A 10,489-nucleotide genomic window follows, 5' to 3' on the forward strand; every position below is an offset into this window, starting at 1 on the left:
TCCCGCACAATATCCTTACCTTTTATGGCTTTGGAGGGTGATACCAAATGATAAGACCCTAAAGTCTTATCGTGGAAGAAATGAGAGAAATGGGGATGATAATGATCGCTTCGAGGGGATCGGCCTCCTTGATCGCCTCGAAGTGATCAAGAAGGGCCGATCCCCTCAAGGCGATCAAGGAGGCCGATCCCCTCGAAGTGATCATTATCATCCCCATTTCTCCCTTTTCTTCCACGATAAGACTATAGGGTCTTATCATTTGGTATCAGAGCCTACGTTAAGACTTTAGGGTCTTATCAGGTCCCAAGAAGTTGGACATGGGATCGACTGGGATCACAAAAATATTACTTATGTACATGACAGGCCCTTCTCAATAAACTAATGTTGGGACCCACTTGTTATTTCTTTGCCTAATTTGATTCTATGCGGATGTGGCAGTAAATTTGCCATTGTCATGAGGCCAAATAAGTATATCTGAAGAGTTGTTCCTGATTGGAATAGCTATGATAGTCGGCCAAAGTGATAACATTTCGGGAGAAATAGGATTAGGGAGAAACCAGGTACCGTTAGCAATGAACTCGAAAACCTTCCAATCTTTGGGAGCCTCAAGATCTTTTCGTATTATGTCGCTATATAATTGAAACATACTCTTCCTATTCACCCAAGGATCGTACCACATATTAGTACTAGTTCCAGAAGAGATTGCATAAGAAATATGTTTGACTAGCCAATTCCATGCCTTTAAAATTCCTTTCCAAGCTGCAGAGTGGTATGTTCTTGTTGAAATTTCCCAGATTGTTCCTTTGAAAGATACCTAGCAGAAACCCATTGTGACTATAAGGAACATATTGAGAATTGTTTGACAAAACTAAAGGAAATCTGCTGTTAGGAAATGTAAAAAATGTTTTAAAAATTTCGGAGAGATTTGGATAGAAAAAATATAGTAGCAAGATCAAACAGACGGTGCTATATGGTTGGAATTCTGCAATGTATCTTTCGTCGTAGAAATGAAAACTTTATGACGAAAAGTTTATGCAGCAATATAGGAATAGTTTTTTTTTTTAGGATTTTCAAATAAGGATAACTAAATTACAGTAGCAGTAAGGTAGGAAACCAGAACGTGTTGCAATTCACGGGGAGATCAAAGGATGATCCGTGGTGGTGTAGATGACGACGGAATTTAGCGACGATCTTTTAAGCAATTGTGGGAATTGCTTTGGGCAGTTGTGGAGAGTTGATAGATGGCTTTGGAAGGGCAGCGAGATGCCAAGAACGCTGCTTTGATACCAAGTGATAGAACCCTTGCAGATTTTAAACTTGAGGTTGATCTCTTTAGGGGATCGACCTCCTTGGAACTCTATAGGGGTTCCTCCCTCCAAGTTGCTGCTCAAAGGCTACAGAAAAGATTTTTTTTTTTGTATGTAAAAGTAAATTGATTATATGTAAAGTTTCTACAAATAGCTTTATCTATACAAGTCATAGACAAAGCCAAGTAACTCATAGAGTGCGAATGCGATAGTTATGACTACACATGCTATAGACTATAACTCGTAATTATAGTCACAATAGAAAATGTTTATCCAGATATATCAAAACTACCTGTGGGTACATAATTTGACATCATTCCAAAGATCTTTAGCTAATAGCAAAATTAAATTTGATAAAAATATCTTTTTCTCTTTGGGTAAAGTGCTCCGTTTTGAGATCTTGCTCCATACAGGATCTTGAGTCTCTAATAATCTCTTTCAAGAGCTGAGCATTATTTGTAAAAACTTTAAACATAATGAATTTTACTTTTACTTACCATTTTTTTTTTCTCTCCTTTCTCATCCACCAAATAGCATATCTGAAAGTAACATTTGCCAGTTGTGTGAGAGGCCCTTTTCTTGAGAAACATTGCATGAGGTCGCTTAGTTCTTGGTGCAAGTTTGGTCACGGCGGTCTATTGAGTTCAAATCACTAGAGAATCTCCTTCCATATCCATTTTGTATAATCACAAGCAAAATAGAGGTGGTTAACAGTTTCTTCTTGTTGCATACAAAGGGAGCATCGGTTAACATGATATATACCTCTTCTTTTCATATTGTCTATTGTATGTAGTTTATTGAGAAGGGCCTGCCATGTACATAAGGAATGTCTTTGTGATCCCGGTCGATCCCATGTCCAACTGCTTGGGACCCACTTGTTATTTCTTTGCCTAATTTGATTCCATGCGGATGTGGCACTCAATTTGCCATTATCATGATGCCAAATAAGTAATATCTGAAGAGTTGTTCCTGATTGGAATAGCTATAATAGTCGGCTAAAATAATAACATTTCGAGAGAAATAGGATTAGGGAGACACCAGGTACCGTTAGCAATGAACTCGGAAACCTTCCAATCTTTAGGAGCCCTAAGATCTTTTCGTATTCTGCCGCCATATAATTGAAATATACTCTTCCCATTCACCCAAGGATCGTACCATATATTAGTACTAGTTCCAAAAGAGATTGCATAAGAAATGTGTTTGATTAACCAATTCCTTGCCTTTAAAATTCCTTTTCAAGCTGCAGAGTGGTATGTTCTTGTTGAAATTTCCCATATTGATTCCTTTGAAAGATAACTAGCAGAAACCCATTGTGACTATAAGGTACATATTGAGAATTTTTTGACAAAACTAAAGGAAATCTGCTGTTAGGAAATGTCAAAAATGTTATAAAAATTTCGGAGAGATTTGGATAGAAAAAACACAGTAGCAAGATCAAACAAACGGTGCTATACGGTTCGAATTCTGCAAAGTATCTTTCGTCGTAGAGATGAAAACTTTATAACGAAGAGATTATGCAGCAATATAGGAATATTTTTTTTTTTTAGGATTTTCAAATAAGGAAAACTAAATTACAGCAGTAGTAAGGTTGGAAACCAGAACCTGTTGCAAATCACGGGGAGATTAAAGGATGATCCGTGGTGGTGGAGATGACGACGGAATTTAGCGACGATCTTTTAAGCAATTGTGGGAATTGCTTTGGGCAGTTTTGGAGGGTTGATAGATGGCTGTGGAAGGGCAGCGAGATGCCAAGAATGCTGCTATGATACCAAGTAATAGAACCCTTGCAGATTATAAACTTGAGGTTTATCTCTTTAGGGGATCGGCCTCCTTAGAACTCTATAGGGGTTCCTCTCTCCAAGTTGCTACTCAAATGCTGCAAAAAAGATTTTTTTTTTTTGTAAGTAAAAGTAAATTGATTATGTTTAAAGTTTCTACAAATAGCTTTATCTATACAAGTCATAGACAAAGCCAAGTAACTCATAGAGTGCGAATGCGATAGTTATGACTACACATGCTATAGACTGCAACTCTTAATTATAGTCACAATAGAAAATGTTTATCCAGATATATCAAAACTACTTGTGGGTACATAATTTGGCATAATTCCCAAGATCTTTAGCTAATAGCAAAATTAAATTTGATAAAAATATCTTTTTCTCTTTGGGTAAAGTGCTCCGCTTTGAGATCTTGCTCCATACAGGATCTTGAGTCTCTAATAATCTCTTTCAAGAGCTGACCATTGTTTGTGTGTTGACATTCAAAGATTCTGTTACATCTCTCCTTCCACATCCACCAAAAAGCGTATCAGAAAGTAACATTTGCCAATTGTGTGAGAGGCCCTTTTCTTGAGAAACATTGCATAAGGTCGCCTAGTTCTTGGTGCAAGTTTGGTTGCGGCAGTCTATTGAGTTCAAATCGCTCGAGAATCTCCTTCCATATCCATTTTGTATAATGACAAGCAAAATAGAGGTGGTTAACAGTTTCTTCTTGTTACATACAAAGGGAGCATCGGTTAACATGATAGATACCTCTTCTTTTCATATTGTCTATTATATGTAGTTTATTGAGAAGGGTCTGCCAAGTACACAAGGAATGTCTTTGTGATCCCAGTCGATCCCATGTCCAACTACTTGGGACCCACTTGTTATTTCTTTGCCTAATTTGATTCCATGCGGATGTGGCACTCAATTTGCCATTGTCATGATGCCAAATAAGTAATATCTGAAGAGTTGTTCTTGATTGGAATAGCTATAATAGTCGGCTAAAATAGTAACATTTCGAGAGAAATAGGATTAGGGAGACACTAGGTACCGTTAGCAATGAACTCGGAAACCTTCCAATCTTTAGGAGCCCCAAGATCTTTTCGTATTCTGCCGCCATATAATTGAAATATACTCTTCCCATTCACCCAAGGATCGTACCATATATTAGTACTAGTTCCAAAAGAGATTGCATAAGAAATGTGATTAACCAATTCCTTGCCTTTAAAATTCCTTTTCAAGCTGCAGAGTGGTATGTTCTTGTTGAAATTTCCCATATTGATTCCTTTGAAAGATACCTAGTAGAAACTCATTGTGACTATAAGGTACATATTGAGAATTTTTTGACAAAACTAAAGGAAATCTGCTATTAGGAAATGTCAAAAATGTTATAAAAATTTCGGAGAGATTTGGATAGAAAAAACACAATAGCAAGATTAAACAGACGGTGCTATACGGTTCGAATTCTGCAATGTATCTTTCGTCGTAGAGATGAAAACTTTATGAGGAAAAGTTAATGCAACAATATAGGAATATTTTTTTTTTTTAGGATTTTCAAATAAGGATAACTAAATTACAACAGCAGTAAGGAAGGAAACTAGAACCAGTTGCAATTCATAGGGAGATCAAAGGATGATCCGTGGTGGTGGAGATGACGACGGAATTTAGCGACGATCTTTTAAGCAATTATGGGAATTGCTTTGGGCAGTTGTGGAGGGTTGATAGATGGCTGTGGAAGGGTAGCGAGATGCCAAGAACGCTGCTATGATACCAAGTGATAGAACCCTTGCAGATTCTAAACTTGAGGTTGATCTCTTTTGGGGATCGGCCTCCTTAGAACTCTATAGGGGTACCTCCCTCCAAGTTGCTACTCAAATGCTGCAAAAAAGATTTTTTTTTTGTAAGTAAAAGTAAATTGATTATGTTTAAAGTTTCTACAAATAGCTTTATCTATACAAGTCATAAACAAAGCCAAGTAACTCATAGAGTGCGAATGCGATAGTTATGACTACACATGCTATAGACTGTAACTCTTAATTATAGTCACAGTAGAAAATGTTTATCCAGATATATCAAAACCACTTGTCGGTACATAATTTGGCATCATTCCCAAGGTCTTTAGCTAATAGAAAAATTAAATATGATAAAAATATCTTTTTCTCTTTGGGTAAATTACTCCGCTTTGAGATCTTGCTCCATACAGGATCTTGAGTCTCTAATAATCTCTTTCAAGAGCTGACCATTGTTTGTGTGTTGACATTCAAAGATTCTGTTACATCTCTCCTTCCACATCCACCAAAAAGCGCATTAGAAAGTAACATTTGCTAGTTGTGTGATAGGCCCTTTTCTTGAGAAACATTGCATGAGGTCGTCTAGTTCTTGGTGCAAGTTTGGTTGCGGCAGTCTATTGAGTTCAAATCGCTGGAGAATCTCCTTCCTTATGGTCACATTGGGTTTCTTGAGAATCTCCTTCCTTAGAGAAGAATAAGGAGTTGTAAAGGAATAGGAGTCTTGAGTAGGAGTCCTTTTCGGAGTTGGTTAGAAGTAGGAGACTTGAGTATGAGTACTATTAGGAGTTGGTTAGAAGTAAGAGTCTTAAGTAAGAGTCCTATTAGGAGCTAGGGTTTATAAGCCCTATAAATAGTCATGTATTCCACCTCCTTTCATAAGCAATAGATGAATTTTTCATCCAAACAACTTGTGCACAGCATGCACTTGCAGCAATGTATTCGGCTCCCGCCGTAGATAGTGCAACTGAATTTTGTTTCTTGGAAGTCCAAGAAACAAAGCATATCCTAAAAATTGGCATGTTCCGGATGTACTTTTTCTATCTATCTTGCATCCGCCAAAATCGGCATCTGCATAAGCTATTAAATCAAAATTTTCAGATTTTCGATACCACAGTCCTAGATTTGGAGTTCTTTTAAGATACCTAAATATTCTTTTAACACTTTTAAGATAAGATAATTTAGGATTTGATTGAAACGTAGCGTAAAATCCTACACTAAACACAATATCCGGTCTAGTCGCGGTGAGGTAGAGTAGACTACCTATCATTCCCCTATATGTTTTTTGATCGAAATTTTCACTATTTTCATCCATATCTAACTTAGTCGCAGTACTCATAGGGGTGTTTATTGCTTTTGAATTATCCATGTTAAATCATTTTAACAATTCTAATGTATATTTAGATTGGTTAAGAAATATACCATCACTAAGTTGTTTGATTTGTAATCCCAAAAAGAAATTAATTCACCCATTAAACTCATTTCAAATTCATGACTCATACATTTGGCAAATGATTCACATAGTGATTCATCCGAAGAGCCAAAAATAATATCGTCAACATAAATTTACACAATAAGAAAATTATTTTTAAAATATTTAATAAACAATGTAGTATCAACCTTGCCTTTAGTAAAATTATTTAAAATAAGAAAACAACTAAGCCTTTCATACCAAGCTCTAGGAGCTTGTTTCAAGCCATAGAGAGCCTTAGTCAATTTGAATACATGGTTAGGAAGAAGAGAATTTTCAAATCCGGGAGGTTGTTCGACATATACTTCTTCGGAAATAAAACCATTCAAAAAAGCACTTTTGACATCCATTTGAAATAGTTTAAAATTATTACTACTAGCATAGGCAAGGAGCATCATTATGGCTTCTAATCGAGCCACGGGAGCGAAGGTTTCTTCGTAATCGATACCTTCTTCTTGGTTGAAACCTTTGGCCACTAATCTAGCCTTGTTTCTAACCACGATACCATTTTCGTCTTGCTTGTTTCTAAAGACCCATTTAGTATCAATGACTAGAGGAATTGAATCAATATGGGAAATTTCAACAAGAACATACCACTCTGCAGCTTGAAAAGGAATTTTAAAGGCAAGGAATTGGTTAATCAAACACATTTCTTATGCAATCTCTTTTGGAACTAGTACTAATATATGGTACGATCCTTGGGTGAATGAGAAGAGTATATTTCAATTATATGGCGGCAGAATACGAAAAGATCTTGGGGCTCCTAAAGATTGGAAGGTTTCCGAGTTCATTGCTAACGGTACCTAGTGTCTCCCTAATCCTATTTCTCTCGAAATGTTACTATTTTAGCCGACTATTATAGCTATTACAATCAAGAACAACTCTTCAGATATTACTTATTTGGCATCATGACAATGGCAAATTGAGTGCCACATCCGCATGGAATCAAATTAGGCAAAGAAATAACAAGTGGATCCCAAGCAGTTGGACATGGGATCGACTGGGATCACAAAGACATTCCTTGTGTACTTGGCAGACCCTTCTCAATAAACTACATATAATAGACAATATGAAAAGAAGAGGTATCTATCATGTTAACCGATGCTCCCTTTGTATGTAACAAGAAGAAACTGTTAACCACCTCTATTTTGCTTGTCATTATACAAAATGGATATGGAAGGAGATTCTCGAGCGATTTGAACTCAATAGACTGCCGCAACCAAACTTGCACCAAGAACTAGGCGACCTTATGCAATGTTTCTCAAGAAAAGGGCCTCTCACACAATTGGCAAATGTTACTTTCTGATACGCTTTTTGGTGGATGTGGAAGGAGAGATGTAACAGAATCTTTGAATGTCAACACACAAACAATGGTCAGCTCTTGAAAGAGATTATTAGAGACTCAAGATCCTGTATGGAGCAAGATCTCAAAGCGGAGCACTTTACCCAAAGAGAAAAAGATATTTTTATCAAATTTAATTTTGCTATTAGCTAAAGATCTTGGGAATTATGCCAAATTATGTACCCACAAGTAGTTTTGATATATCTGGATAAACATTTTCTATTGTGACTATAATTAAGAGTTGCAGTCTATAGCATGTGTAGTCATAACTATCGCATTCGCACTCTATGAGTTACTTGGCTTTGTCTATGACTTGTATAGATAAAGCTATTTGTAGAAACTTTAAACATAATCAATTTACTTTTACTTACAAAAAAAAAAATCTTTTTTGCAGCATTTGAGTAGCAACTTGGAGAGAGGAACCCCTATAGAGTTCTAAGGAGGCCGATCCCCTAAAGAGATCAACCTCAAGTTTATAATCTGCAAGGGTTCTATTACTTGGTATCATAGCAGCATTCTTGGCATCTCGCTGCCCTTCCACAGCCATCTATCAACCCTCCAAAACTGCCCAAAGCAATTCCCACAATTGCTTAAAAGATCGTCGCTAAATTCCGTCGTCATCTCCACCACCACGGATCATCCTTTAATCTCCCCGTGATTTGCAACAGGTTCTGGTTTCCAACTTTACTGCTGCTGTAATTTAGTTTTCCTTATTTGAAAATCCTAAAAAAAAAAAATATTCCTATATTGCTGCATAATCTTTTCGTTATAAAGTTTTCATCTCTACGACGAAAGATACTTTGCAGAATTCGAACCGTATAGCACCGTCTGTTTGATCTTGCTACTGTGTTTTTTCTATCCAAATCTCTCCGAAATTTTTATAACATTTTTGACATTTCCTAACAGCAGATTTCCTTTAGTTTTGTCAAAAAATTCTCAATATGTACCTTATAGTCACAATGGGTTTCTGCTAGGTATCTTTCAAAGGAATCAATATGGGAAATTTCAACAAGAACATACCACTCTGCAGCTTGAAAAGGAATTTTAAAGGCAAGGAATTGGTTAATCAAACACATTTCTTATGCAATCTCTTTTGGAACTAGTACTAATATATGGTACGATCCTTGGGTAAATGGGAAGAGTATATTTCAATTATATGGCGGCAGAATACGAAAAGATCTTAGGGCTCCTAAAGATTGGAAGGTTTCCGAGTTCATTGCTAACGGTACCTGGTGTCTCCCTAATCCTATTTCTCTCGAAATGTTATTATTTTAGCCGACTATTATAGCTATTCCAATCAGGAACAACTCTTCAGATATTACTTATTTGGCATCATGATAATGGCAAATTGAGTGCCACATCCGCATGGAATCAAATTAGGCAAAGAAATAACAAGTGGGTCCCAAGCAGTTGGACATGGGATCGACCGGGATCACAAAGACATTCCTTATGTACATGGCAGGCCCTTCTCAATAAACTACATACAATAGACAATATGAAAAGAAGAGGTATCTATCATGTTAACCGATGCTCCCTTTGTATGCAACAAGAAGAAACTGTTAACCACCTCTATTTTGCTTGTGATTATACAAAATGGATATGGAAGGAGATTCTCTAGCGATTTGAACTCAATAGACCGCCGTGACCAAACTTGCACCAAGAACTAAGCGACCTCATGCAATGTTTCTCAAGAAAAGGGCCTCTCACACAACTGGCAAATGTTACTTTCAGATATGCTATTTGGTGGATGAGAAAGGAGAGATGTAACAGAATCTTTGAATTTCAACACACAAATAATGCTCAGCTCTTGAAAGTGATTATTAGAGACTCAAGATCCTGTATCGAGCAAGATCTCAAAACGGAGCACTTTACCCAAAGAGAAAAAGATATTTTTATCAAATTTAATTTTGCTATTAGCTAAAGATCTTTGGAATGATGTCAAATTATGTACCCACAGGTAGTTTTGATATATCTGGATAAACATTTTCTATTGTGACTATAATTACGAGTTATAGTCTATAGCATGTGTAGTCATAACTATCGCATTCGCACTCTATGAGTTACTTGGCTTTGTCTATGACTTATATAGATAAAGCTATTTGTAGAAACTTTACATATAATCAATTTACTTTTACATACCAAAAAAAAAATCTTTTCTGCAGCCTTTGAGCAGCAACTTGGAGGGAGGAACCCCTATAGAGTTCCAAGGAGGTCGATCCCTTAAAGAGATCAACCTCAAGTTTAAAATCTGCAAGGGTTCTATCACTTGGTATCAAAGCAGCGTTCTTGGCATCTCGCTGCCCTTCCAAAGCCATCTATCAACTCTCCACAACTGCCCAAAGCAATTCCCACAATTGCTTAAAAGATCGTCGCTAAATTCCGTCGTCATCTACACCACCACGGATCATCCTTTGATCTCCCCGTGAATTGCAACACGTTCTGGTTTCCTACCTTACTGCTACTGTAATTTAGTTATCCTTATTTGAAAATCCTAAAAAAAAAAACTATTCCTATATTGCTGCATAAACTTTTCGTCATAAAGTTTTCATTTCTATGACGAAAGATACATTGCAGAATTCCAACCATATAGCACCGTCTGTTTGATCTTGCTACTATATTTTTTCTATCCAAATCTCTCCGAAATTTTTAAAACATTTTTTACATTTCCTAACAGCAGATTTCCTTTAGTTTTGTCAAACAATTCTCAATATGTTCCTTATAGTCACAATGGGTTTCTGCTAGGTATCTTTCAAAGGAACAATCTGGGAAATTTCAACAAGAACATACCACTCTGCAGCTTGGAAAGGAATTTTAAAGGC

This window comes from Musa acuminata, chromosome BXJ1-5 (genome assembly GCF_036884655.1).
Source record: "Musa acuminata AAA Group cultivar baxijiao chromosome BXJ1-5, Cavendish_Baxijiao_AAA, whole genome shotgun sequence".
Lineage (NCBI taxonomy): Eukaryota > Viridiplantae > Streptophyta > Magnoliopsida > Zingiberales > Musaceae > Musa > Musa acuminata.